Source organism: Phalacrocorax aristotelis, chromosome 7 (genome assembly GCF_949628215.1).
Source record: "Phalacrocorax aristotelis chromosome 7, bGulAri2.1, whole genome shotgun sequence".
Lineage (NCBI taxonomy): Eukaryota > Metazoa > Chordata > Aves > Suliformes > Phalacrocoracidae > Phalacrocorax > Phalacrocorax aristotelis.
In genome coordinates, this window is record NC_134282.1 from 40,031,863 (window position 1) to 40,044,518 (window position 12,656).

General features: G+C 35.4%; 1 protein-coding gene across 9 annotated transcripts in view; it reads right to left on the reverse strand.

Moving 5' to 3' along the window:
• TCF12 (transcription factor 12) overlaps positions 1–12,656 on the reverse strand; it is a 220,839-nt gene that overhangs the window by 162,459 nt on the left and 45,724 nt on the right. The window lies entirely within an intron of this gene.

Genomic DNA, 12,656 nt, shown 5'->3' on the forward strand with positions numbered 1-12,656 from the left:
CCAGGTTGGACCAACACATGTAGAAACTGTAACTAAAACAAGTCCTGTCCAAACCACTCAGAGCTGCAGCTCAGTAACACTTCCCAAGGCCAACCTGAAGCTATGCTTCTTTCCTACTCTGAGGAAAGGGAGCAAGAGGGGTCAGGGATTCAAAAACAAAACTCAAGCTAAAGATCATTAGTATGGCACATGCACACAACTGCTACAGCAGACAGTCATTTTCAAGTACAAATAAAGTATTATTTCATTCTTCCTTAACTTCACTTGAAAGGGGAAAAAAGAATGAAGTGTTTGTTTATTTGTCATCTATATCTACTATTTCAGAGAAAGTGATAAAGCTAAAGACTGTTACATAAAAAGCTGCAAATGATGGAGCAAGCTATATGGGTAACTTCAAAATTCTTCTCTGCTAGAGGCTCTTCCAGTAATAAAGGAACTGAAACATGGAAATCCCAGTCCACATGAAAGAATATGCTGTACAGTGTTAATCATATTAATTGTCTTCTGGAGACTTAGTAAATTTTTCACTTTTTCTTTAGATTCCTCAGTTTTAAAATTGTTTGATCTTTTTAAATAAGGAAAAAAATTAAATCAACTCCATCCATACAGAACACGTAGAAATGAATATTACTGCTGTCTCAAGTATCTGTGCTATACAAGTTGCACCTGAACTCCTACACTTATCTTGGGGAAGAAAACTTCACTAATAAAAAAATTATAAATCTGGTGAGACAAGAAATTCACAACCTTTTCTTAATGGGATAAAAAACCACACTCTGAGGAGGAAATATTTATACACAAAGATCTAGCCATGTTTGCTGAAAAAAAAGGATCCTCTGTAAGGCATATTTTCAAAATAAATATGGAACTATACATCTTCACAAGTGATTCTCCCACATTAGCATCACATTTAGGGCTAATAGAAATGTAATAGGAATAATATGGGAGCAAGGGAACCATTTCACTTAGGAAAAAAGACAAACATGAAGTTGAAAAGCATTATGAATAAAGCAGAGTATTTTCACAACTGTTTTACAGTAACCAAAAATCATGGAGGAAACTCTCTAAAAGTACAATTTCAAAGTAATAAAAGGAACCAGTACTGTAGGAAACTATGAAAGTCATACAGTGATACTTTTGCAATAAACACTAGTTAGCTGTTACCTCAGCTTGATCTATATATGCATTCAAGCTAAGTATGTTAAATGTATTCAAGCTAAGTATGTTAAATGTATTCAAGCTAAGTATGTTAAATGTATTCAAGCTAAGTATGTTAAATGTATTCAAGCTAAGTATGTTAAATGTATTCAAGCTAAGTATGTTAAATGTATTCAAGCTAAGTATGTTAAATGTAAGTATTGTTCACAGCTTAAGATTTTAAAAAGATGTAGCTTTATGAATAGGAGGTTCAACCAGCAGTTAGCTGTAAAAGAAGAAAATCATGTATTTTGAAGAAATCTATACTTCCCGCTCTTTTCACTACAGCTATGTGCTAACACTGACAAGGTACTTTCAGATCAATGCACCAAGCACCTTAGGAGATGAACAGCTCTGCCAAGAATCCTGCCTTCAAAAGGACTTTCATTGCTATGACAACAGCATATTCTCCAGTATCCAATTCGGAGACAACCTATGACACATACTACATGAGTGATGGCCAAACTTTGATTCCTTACTGCAGTACAAGTCACATTGTCACAGACATACCAGTTTTCACCTGCAGAAATACAAGGTACAAAACAGGGTGTTTTGGTGATAGTTCACAGGGCATTTAGGTTACCTACAAATAAACAGCTGAGTCTAGGAGGAGAAAATGCCATTCACTTTATAAAACAAATATAGACTATTCAAAGGCCAAAAGGTATATAACCACTAGCATAGAATATAAATTGCATTACACAGTGTCTCCCATATGCAGGCATTTACCACTTCTGTGATCCCAATTTCCCCTAACAGGACGAGGGAAAAGGAAAAAAGGAAGTGTTAGTACATAGCAAATAAGCAGATGATTGAAGCTGTTACTCAATACTCAACAATCATCTTGAAAATAATATAGGTTTAATGAGTATAACAGACATGCATAAATATAAACTCTGATTTTACTGCATCACTCAAAAAAAGTATAAGAGATCTTATACTGCTTCACCTTCTACCCAGAAGTGTATTCACAAATGCACGACCTTTACATGTTTTGAAATTTATTCACCTAACATGTAGAGTTTTAAGCATCCATGCCATATATATCACTGTTATACTTGTATGAGTTTGTATACCACTACACAGGGACTAGCCGGTAATTCAAGCTATTAAAAAGGATATGAAGGAAATTCTTATTTAAGTTACACATTAATTTCTGCACTTTTATTACAAGGCAGTTTTCAAAAAGTAGGAAAAAAACCAGCCTGTTGTTGCTCACCTAAGTTCATTCAGCCCATTCAATCAGACACATCTTTCCTAACACAATGAGAAATGTAGCAACGTGGATGCGTTCCTGACATTCCTGGCAACCCTAGAATAGTTCAGTAACCTTTTACTTCTGGTTGTACAGCAGAGCAATCATATACTGAAGACTAACACACAGGTAGAAACTTTTTGTAAAGAATCACAAGCTTCTTTAAAACCCTGGTGGAAGAAAAGAAGATTAAATTAACTTTCATAAAAGTAGACTACTTCCCAGTTTAAAGGGCTTGACTTTACCATGAGGGAAAAATACAATGCCCTTTCACTGACGCATGAAGGCCTGCAAGACTGTTGGGAGAGTATGTTCTGGAGATGATATGGTCACCCATGCTTTAAAGCCTCTCTCTGCTTCCTTTTGAAGTACCTAGCTTGCTTTGCAAGTAGTAATATTATAGATCATTAAAAATATATTCCAAATGAACTAATGAAATGAAAAACTGAAAGGGAAAAAAAAAAAAAAAAAAAAGATGTGTGTTTGGTTTGTTAGGGTTTTTACTGGGGTTTGGGTTTTTGGGAGGTTTTTTGTTTTGGTTCTTTTTGTGTATGGTTGGGGGGGTGGTTGGTTTTGTTTGGTTTGAGGGTTTTTGGGTTGACTGGGTTTGGGTTTTGTTTTTCTGAGCTGAGGAACTTTTTAAATTAAGCATCTTACAAGTACTTGCATGAAAAATATCTAATTCAGATGTTCCTGACGTAAGGAATATTGACTAAGTTCATGCTCCATTTTTGTGTGTGTGCTTATTACTGTCCTCTGGCATGGGAATACGATATCAGAGACATTTTCAAGGTTACCAAAATAACAGCATTACACAGAGCAGAGAACACATGTCAGACATTGCATGCATTTATACACATAAAGTGGAAGAGATGTGCATTTCTCTTATAAAATCAAATAGAAGGAAAAAATTCTGATTTACCGTACCATTCAACCACCTTGCATCTAAGCATTACAAGCACTAATCTTGCAAAAATATACTACAAAATATAGCCATTTGACCTCTGTAGTAATAAGCACCACGCATCATTTTTACAAATATACAAAAGCTTTTCATTACTCCAAAACTCGGTCATCTTCATTAAATTGCCATTGCTTCATAAAAGCCTTGGTGTCATTTCGCATTCAGGAGGATGAAAGAGCAGCTACCCTCCTTATGGATTACTTCTCCATTACTAGAGAATGTTTTGCACGTCAAAAGCAAACATTGAAGAATTAAATGATATTGTCACTTCTGCTCTTGTTTATTTGCAGTAGGCAGTGAATAGAATTGCAAAGAAACAACCAGTGATTATTTTAAGCTGTGTTCTTTTGCAAGGATTATGACTCATGAAGTTACTGCATAAAGAAACTGGAACAGAAGAGGTGTTGCACTGAAAACTATTGAAATATTACAATATAAAAAGTGTTTGTCCTACAAGCAAAGCTGTCTCAATCATTTCACAAAGTAGCCACAATAGCTCTTGGGATAACACCAAGACAACAGTATCTTGCATTCAAGTGGACAAAAAATAAAAACATAAACAGCGAATTCCATTCTCCTACAGAAAACTAAAAATAACTTAGGATTTTCTGAGTATATTTATCTCCACGGCATCTAACAGTAATGCAACACAGTAGAAAATTCAAGAGATATTTAGTACAAGACATCCCTGCAGCATGCAAAATGCAAAATTTAATGACTTTATCGTGGATTTATCTACATCTTTTAGGCTTTAAAGATGTTTTCCAACAGAACTAGAGAAAAATTTGCAAAGCAACGTTATCTTAAATTAAACTCTACATTTTTCTCACACACTATATGCTAATAGGTACAAGTTACACGAAGTTGTGTTTTGCTAAATCTCTGTCTGGTTCCCTTGTTATTGCCTCATTCAAGTCAAAAAACAGTTTATTTTTGACTTTTAGATAGATGTTAGAAATGCAGATAGTACATACAAAAACCACCAATGTACATTCAGTTTTTATTTTAGATAGGGCTTGGAACCCTTCAATACAATAAAGATTTTGTCTGTAAAACCCAAACATGGAAGAAGACGGGAGGACTATAAATCAATTCATTCTCCATATACATATTAAAATTAGCAATATCTTTTGGTCATACACTAAACAGAATAAATACAGACATCAGGTAATGCTACAGACCAAGTCCTTGTTTATACTGACTTAAGGGTTAACTCTGGTTTAAACTCAGTTTCATTTAACACACAGAACATGCACATTCCTGGTCTGATATTCACTGGTATTTTACCCACAAAACGTACACAACTAGAAATGACCGAATTTGGATTTTGTTTTACTAGGCATGTTTTTCTAACAATTAGTTCTGCCTATGCATCTTTGCATTTAAAAGGAGGAAAAAATGCACCGTCTAAAATGTAATTTTCACAAATCAATTCTCAGAATACACTTCCATATAAAACTGCAACCCAGACTAACTTCAGTTTCTCCGTGTTACCACTGCTTCAACTTCAACAGCAGCAAAGAGCTCCTTCGGAGACAAGGCACAAACAAAATGTTTCCTGCAGTTTTGTTCATGCCAAGGAAAGCAGAAGAGCAAAAGCAAGTGGTTCAACTTACTACTAGAACTCCACGTAACTGACAACCTGATAAAGACACGGAGATACCACCGTTTCTGCAGCTACAACTGGTACAGAAAAAACAAGTCTGCAATACCAAAAAAACCACCAAACTTGGAAAGCATAACATAAATATCTCACATGCTTGCAAAAAAAACATTATAGGCAATCTCCGTACAATTTAAGGAGCAAGGAATTGGGTCCACTGCAAGAAACAAGATTTACTTCAGGAAAAAAAGATCTATTAATTCAAAACTGTCAGCTATATGTAAAAAAAAATTCTACCTATTTTCCACTTACCAGTAAAGAGAAATTGTATGTAATACCAGAAATGTACACTTTTTACCTCCTTTTTCAAATGCAATTCTATAGCATGAGGAGTTCTCGAAGTTTTCCATAGCACTAATACAGAAGCATCCAACTTCCCTGTCCAAGACAAACCTAAGTTTTGTGCTAAGGTTTTACTAGCATTCCTAGAGAGCATTACCCTACTAACAGGGCTGTAAAGTAAATCCTTTCAATCAAGTCTCTTCCTCTTCCATCCCCCATTCCAAGTACTTCTTTAAAACACCAGCAACAATTATTTTGATGTGATCAAGCAAGATCTTTCTGGATTACATCAGTAAGAACATGAAGTTTATTTCATTTAAAGCAATTTCAGCTCCTTCTTTAAAAAAAAAAAATCCACATCCCTAGCATACAAGAAGAAACTAACAACGTCCTAAAGATTGATTTGGTACATTTTAGTCTGATTATCCTCTGAAGACAGTGAGATATTATTAAATATAACAAAAGCTGCTCTTTCTGATCATTCTTGGTATTCAGTTAACATCTTAACCAAAAAAGTATAGCCTTTGTTTTTGAATGTTGTAAAACAAAGCTGTGTTTGTAAACACAAATGAAAAAAACAAGGCATCCATTCAAGACTTTTTAAAAAATTGTCATTATCTCATCTTAGACTCATAATAGAAAAAAAAAACTTGCCCTTACAACCACAGTAAATACTACAATCCATTATTTAAAAAGTCCACAAGCACTTCCAAATCTTCAGGTTGAGGTATACAATAAAACTGGGGACTTCTAAACTTCCATATTAATAAAAAAAAAAAAAAAAAATCTGAAGGAGTAGCCACCACCACTTAAGACATAAAAAGATTAAAAATACATTTCCTGTTCTTACAATGATAATTATGCATTGAAATAATACTTTTCTCCCTTTTCTTACAATGCTTAATAACAAAAAAGTGATTAAGGTGTACAAACAATTAAACTAGTTATAAGTGTACAGTAACAGTTTCCATAAAATAATTCACATGAAGAAAATAGTGCCTTTTCTTATTTAATTACTATTTAAATTTAGTGACTTCCCCACAGAATGTACAAAACTAATCAAGTTTTGCTACGTACTTCTGAAGAAGTGCTAACACATTAAATTGGCAATGTATCTAAAAAAGCTTTTTAGAGAACATACTTTACTCAGTGAAGTCATTTACTGAAACTGACTTTTCAAATATAATAAACTAGTACTTATTTTGAAGGAAATTTAAGCTAGAAGCTTCTTTATTATATCACATAGATCACATCTGGCTCTAGAGGTAGTTGAAGAAATCCTATAAAGCTTCCAAAAATGCTCAATACTATTCCCCCAAAACATTTTCCTTCAACATTAGAGTACAAAAATAAGAACTGCATCTCCATGGTCAACAGAAGTCAGATCAAGAGGTCCAATAAACTACTTGAGTTTATGCACATCTTTCAATTTTAAAAATAGTCTCCACAAACTCCAATCTTACTAAGTAATACAGTATTATATTAATGGCTTAAGCATCCTTCTGTTCATAAATCAATAGTTTTCAACCATAAAAAATTACATTAGACCTTTAGCAACTTAAAGAAAATGCATTTTACCAAGTTCCTAATATAGTATAAAGTATATTAACAGAAACCATATAACAGTATCTATAGGCTCAATTATGGATAAAGTAGAATTATCTGAGAAAAACAGCTGTCATACCAACTCAACAGCAAAATGACTAAGGGGTTAAGTCCTCTTTCTGTGACAGCTGTGAAGAAGTTGGGGGAATGGGGAACTTTGGCATGTAGGTATGAATGACAAGCTCTTAACATAAAATTCCATTGCAAAAACAAACAAATAAAAAAACCTTAGCAGAAGCTACTGACACAATAGAAGTTCTACAGTAGTTAACAGACCGAGTACAAGTTCAACTGCCATTAAAGGACACACAAATATGTAAGACTGTCATTTATACTTCTCTTAAAAAAAAAAAAAACTTAATTCCTCAGATAACATGCAATTTCTCCTCAGCCACTTCTCAGAATTCTTCCTCCACTTCATACAAACCTTTACTCCTCGTGTTTACATTTATAACTGCTCTCCAGGTAAGTCCAAAAATATAGCAACAGGCAATTTCAAATCATATTCCTTCCTACATGCCATTAAGACCACTCTACAAAGTATCTGGATACTCCTTCATCACTTACAGTAGATCAGAAAAATTTGGCAGATCAAAGAGCTACTGGGTGGGGTGGAGGGTGATGGTGGGGGATGCCCCATCCACATCAGGAAAGGACAAGGCACTACTGCAACCTCAGACCTTCTAAAGCCACCCAGAAATAGCATCACAAAGATGTTCCTTGCCTTGTGAGATGATAACTTTTTCATAGGGAATGGAGGTTAGATGCTGTGCTTGTAAACACAGTGATCCCATCACAGCTCTCACCCAGGGAAAAATAACTGCTGGAAATAGAAGATTAACTTTTTGAAATAATGCTTTCTATATGCCAATACAGCAAAAGTTAGTTTCCCTTATAAACAGGGTCAACTGTATCTCAAAACAGAAAACAGGCCAAACACCACTAAAAATTCTAAAATTAGCTAGACAGCAAGGAATTTCTGACCAACTGACAAGATATTCATATCATCACCTTAAGTGATAACAGCCATTTCAAAACCATAGTCAAAGGCAATAAGTAATGGATGAATACCTACTTATCTGCTCACCAAGCTAGATTCAGAACACCTAGCTGTTCCAGTAACTTCTATTTTCCTCTTTCCTTTTTAAAATCACAAAAAACCCTCAACATCCACATGACCACAAACACCTTGTGAGAGATTGCCTGCTTTAGAGTTAGGTTATCAGTTCCCTCCATTTGTCCAACTGGCTTTTTTCTCCTCCTCTTTCCTGAAGAAGAATATGGAAGCAGTTACTTAGCCCTTCTATATGCTGTACTTTTCAAGACTGTTCATCGAGTGATAATTTATCATTCTAGAGGCAAGGAAAGAGGAGGAGGAAAAGAGACAGCAATAGCAAGACAGAGGCTGCCAACAGGCAAGCTACACAGTCACATATTTGCTAGCACTGTATTACCCTTCTAGGTTTCTAAATGCAATAGGTGAGCAATCCAGACTGAAATCTTCATCTCACTTGCATTTGGCCCATTTGAAGGGTAATCCATGGGTTTCCCCTACAAACTAGAGGGGAAAGAAGGTACAGATACCCTTCTGCTTTCAAGCATGAGGCTTCTACAAAAATTCCCAGGCTCTTCAGAACAGAACAGAACTCAGCACCCCTCAGACCCAAGACCATGTTGCCAGGTCTGCTGGTTCACTTTTAATGAAGCTAGAGGACAAACCAGATATTAACAATCAAAATAATGGAGAAGCCACATAGCTGCATGACCTAATGTTTATTTTAGCAGGCCACCCTAGATTCCTGGCATTTAACGCACAATAAGCTTGTCTTTCAAACAGCAAATAAAAACACACAGGACCATAGCATATTTTGGATAACAAAACCAGAAATACAGCTCAAATGCCTGAAATACAGGCTTTCTGCCTTTTTTTTTTTTAATTTAAAAGAGTCTGTCATGACCTAATACATTGTAGGACAAGACTATGTGACTACACAAGACCTCTCATTAAGTCCTTAATTCAGGAATTAGGAGCAGGCACTAGGAATTTCCCATACCTCAATGGGAGACTGCACCAGAAACACATATAGAATACTAGAGAATTTATTCCTCTTAGGAATCACAGTTCTGATAAAAAAAGTAGAAAAAATAATGTATTTGGAAGGTTAGGAGCACTGATTTGCATATATTAAAAGTCTGATCTTTCTGAAGTTTTCTCTAAGGCTGTGATTTGGCTGTCAGAGTTAAGAGTGCCTTTTCTCTTCAACACCTGCTATAGATTAATGAACACAGCATTTATAATATTGCCCATCCAGGTAACTCTCCCAAGTTTTTTGTTGGTGTTTTTTGTTTGTTTGTTTTACAAGGAACTGCTGACACAAAACTAAAAACAGAAATAAGAGTTTACAGGACTGACAAACAGTAATCAAGTCAGGTGTTGCTAATTTTGGAAACACAGTTTGGTAACTTAACAGACCTGCTAAAGAACTGCCATTGTGTCCAGTCTCAGGACACATGGCCCTAATTTAGGAACACTCAGGTTAATGGCAGGCTATCAACTTATAACAGTCTTTGCATCAAGCTACTAATTAGTGGCCTATGCCAATCCCTTCCTCAGGAACTCAGAACATTAGTAGACAGAAGTAGAAAGGGCAGCCTCTTGAATTTGCATTCACGGGGCCCAAACTGATACAAATAGATATCTGAACAGATACATGCCAAAAAAACTGTCTGTATGTAGGTCTAGTACAAGGAATGTCTGGGTATGCACAAGATTTGTGCCCAATGCTGTCCACACACAAAAGTATCTACTCATTTTTTGAGCTTTGGAAGAATCTTACAGGCAAGAGAACTATCATATTTGGACAACTTAGCTCTTGAACTGTACCTCTTATCACTCTGTTTTCTGTTAGACAACCACATTATCTTATTTCAGCTTTTTGACTGATACCTCACATATGCACATGTACCACCACATGCAAAAATAATGCTAGTGCTACAATGAGGAAGCTACAAAAACTGAAGCTAGTAGGCTACCTAGGAAAATATTGTCTCAGATATATTCTTCTTTAACATCTAAGAAGTTCTTTGCAAAAGAAAAAAGGGGTGGGGGTGGTAATTTAGGGCACCATACCTGTGATTAAAAAATTTCAATCACCAGAAAATTAAAATCAAACCTACTGGAAACCATAGGAAAACTGCACTATTATTGCATATGGCAGACACCCAAATATTGTGACTGGATTTTAATGCAGTTACTATAATAAATAAAGGACATTGGGCAAAATGGGTAGCCATCCAGGTTTACTGACATACATTCTGTAGTTTTGGCAAAAGCAAAACACAAAATTTTACTGTAAATCAAACACTGCTACTAACCATAGTAGCAACACAGAAAATCTTAAGAAAATTTGCCAAAAAGTCTGATAGAGCATAAGTATCTGACCTTTGCCTTCTCCTTCTATGATTTCTAAGACAGAAATGGCTGTATCTTCAAAAGTTGCTTTTGGAGGAGAAAAGACCGGGCAGTTCTGTTTTAAACAAGAGGTAATCACAACAGGCATGACAAGGAATATTTTGTGGCTTTACTCACTGACTTACATATCAGGTTACTTTTCCAATATGTTTATTTTCACCAGTAGTCTGACCAAGTTATTTGACTTTATCAGCAGCTTACACAGCTTACTGTCATAAGTTACTATGATACAACAGATTAGTTCACTTATTTCGTCTGCAGCTTTCATTCAAAACTGATTGACCTGTAGAAAGCAAGCCTGCCCCAACACCATACTTCAGCTATCTTTTAATCAAAACACATTTGTATGTTAATTCCTAACAGTATTTTCTTACAAATCATAGATACAGTCACATTAGCCATTTTATTTATACAACCCAGTTACACATACATTTTTACAGCATAATCAACAGAAATATTGCAGAATTATAGCAGATCAAGCTTGTTACATCAGAGTTAGTAACATACACTTTAGTGGTTCCAATAACGCCACACCTGAAGAACAAACGGAACTTAACCATCCTTGAACAGCAACTAATTTGTCCTTTTAAACTGGCCTGGGGGGTGGCAAGGAAAATCATGAGCATTCCTTCCTTCTAAATCAGATTTTCCTGAAATATACAATCTTAACAGCCACACAGACAAGCAATTGATTTTCACCTACTTAATAGGGGTCATCAGGCTGCATCTTGAATCATAGATAGGTTATGGGGGGGGCAGGGAAGGTGTTTTCAGGTTTGTTTATTTTAAGCTTAAAGGAGAAAAAGGGGGCTCTCTGATAACAAACAATAAACACATTCTTATTCCAGCTAGGAAAAGGAGAACACTTTCCTTTAGTATGCTTGCAAAGACATCAGATAAAAATAAAACAACTGAGTTTAGTGGGCAAGATACTGATGCAAGCTTCACTTCTGTAATTGTTGTCAAAACCACAGGAAGTCTTTAAGAGGTGGCATCATTCCACATTCAAAGAAGAAATTTTAGACATTCTTCTTAGGAACCTGTGCATATTATGCTTTTCAGTACTAGATAGCTCAAAGGAATAAATACCTCCTCCTTTCATGTATCTCCTTAAGAAGTGTCCTCTAGCAATAAAAAAAAAAGTTTTCCAACATATCTGTTCTAGAAGTTACAGAACAATTGAAATTAAAGCAAGATCACAATTAAATCAGAGTGCCAGAAATTAAATGTCTATACTTCATCAATGATCTCTAACATAGTCTTTCTACAACACTTAACGCTGACTGAGAATACAACTAATATAGAAGTTTGTCACCTCTCACTCCTGCAGCGTAATGCCCATAGGTCAAGGCTCAGGCCATAACACTACAAGAATTAGGCCATACAATCCCACTAACCAGCAAATATCTACAATTAAAACCCACAACTATGTACCATTATCTTTTCCAAGGGGAATTCAGTTGAGGTTCTAGCTTGTTTGACAGCTGCAGTGTCTTGCTCATGATTGGCATCTATATGATGATATAGCATATCAGTAAAGAAATTCAAGGAGTCAACATTGTTTCTCCCAAAGAGCTAAGTATTCTGGCATTCTCCCTTTTTTTGAGCCATCCAATGAAAGAAGGGGAAGCATTACCTACAAATAGGGCAAGCCACATTACCTAAGACTGATCTAAGAACTAAACTAAAAGTTAAATCTTTATTAGTCAATAGAAAATTATTCTACTCGTTCAGGAAAAGTAAGGGGAAAAGGGAGCAAGATGCTCAGGTGGCGCTCCCCATGGTAAGTTTTAGCTGCCTGAATGTCTTTTAGAATGAGCTTTTGAGAAACAACTGCCTTGAACATTTGTATTAAAAAGAAATTAACTACCTTATATACGAATTTGCTGTCTTACTATTGCCAATAATTTAAACTTGACATGCTTTCAAAGAGCAAAACAAATCCACTTAAGACATTTCAGGAGAGAAAAAGTATGTTACAACTACAACATTTGATTTAATGAAAATATGTAGCAAGTGTGGGAGAGTCTCTGAAGAGTTTGCAACATTATACAACTTGGAAGTTTTAAGAGGCTTTTTAAAAACAAAAATTCTTAAAGTGTCACTAAAACACAAGGTGTCATTTGGACCCTCAAAGTAACGGCTTTGGCAATGTAAGCAGCAAACAGGCAATGTTACTGCACAACACCAAGCAACTACATCACTCCTCTACTGGCAT